Source organism: Chanos chanos, chromosome 1, assembly GCF_902362185.1.
Source record: "Chanos chanos chromosome 1, fChaCha1.1, whole genome shotgun sequence".
In the NCBI taxonomy this organism is placed as follows: domain Eukaryota; kingdom Metazoa; phylum Chordata; class Actinopteri; order Gonorynchiformes; family Chanidae; genus Chanos; species Chanos chanos.
The window spans coordinates 47178794-47179994 of NC_044495.1; positions in this window are offsets into that span (position 1 = coordinate 47178794).

Below are 1201 nucleotides of genomic sequence, written 5' to 3' on the forward strand. Positions count from 1 at the left end.
ATATGTCAGTGATCAGTAACAATGATTAATTTTGCTGTTGGTTAGTTCATGGCAATGGCCCATTGAAACGGAGCAGTCATGTTTGTAGGATCTGAAGCGAATTGTGAAAACTTTTAAGCTCCGGATCTTAATTGTTACAAAAGAGAATGAAAACAGATTTTTTTTTTGAGATTTAATGAATGAATTAAATGAAATTTAATACTAATGATTGATTGAAAGAATAACCTTGGATTAAGATCTAAACCTTTTACCGTCAGGACGGTAATCATTTCCAAGCCCACGTTTTTCATGACATGACCAAACTTTCACTAAACCACTGATAAACATCAGTGGTATTTTACAAAATGTATTTGCCAAGAAAGGAACCACTGTTATGAATTCTGACCTAAGACTATGTTTCACACCAAATTAGCAAACTCTACAAATTAACCCTTTAAACTACAGGTTTTTATATACAGGTCATATACTACGGTAACATCATCTCATGTTGTTTTCAAATACAAGTCCTGACCGCACCACCTCAGAGCACAGAACATTACCAAGATGACTTATGGCTGAGTCGCTAAATTCAAGACAGGAATCGTAAAGTAGGTCCCGTAAATGTTAATTAGTTTAATTTTCATGTTCTGAATTTCTCCAGTAAACGTGTTGTCTAACACAGCCATAAATTTAAGAGCATAACAGCGGGATATGTTCATGTACCCCTTATGTCTCCCAGCTATGACAGCCAAGCACCAACTCTTGGGGCCCTTCAAAAACCACTTCCTCCAAAGACTGGGACAAACATCTAACCACAGTAACTTATATTTGTATATTGTGGAGTTTTTCTTGTTTACTAGGAATGGTGCCACACACATATCCAATCAGCAGCTAAACCCAGAGATCTTGCAGTGTCTGTAATTGGATCTGATTCCCTTTAGTTCTCATGGCACCAACTGCTAGTCCCCAGCATCTGTCTCCAGACATAGGGATTTATCTCCCAGATTAACAACTGGATCCAAAGTGGAACTCAGACACTACATGATCAAAGTTACTGTGGCCATAGAGGGAGAGCTTGCTGTGGTTCCTACCACCATGTGACCTGGAAAGAGTCAATCCACTTCCCTGTGCATGCTGTCAACACACAATCCTGCCTCATTTTCAGACTTTGGTCTGATTGACATCCTCCCCTGGCCTGAGAAGTGAGAGTCATACCTCATCA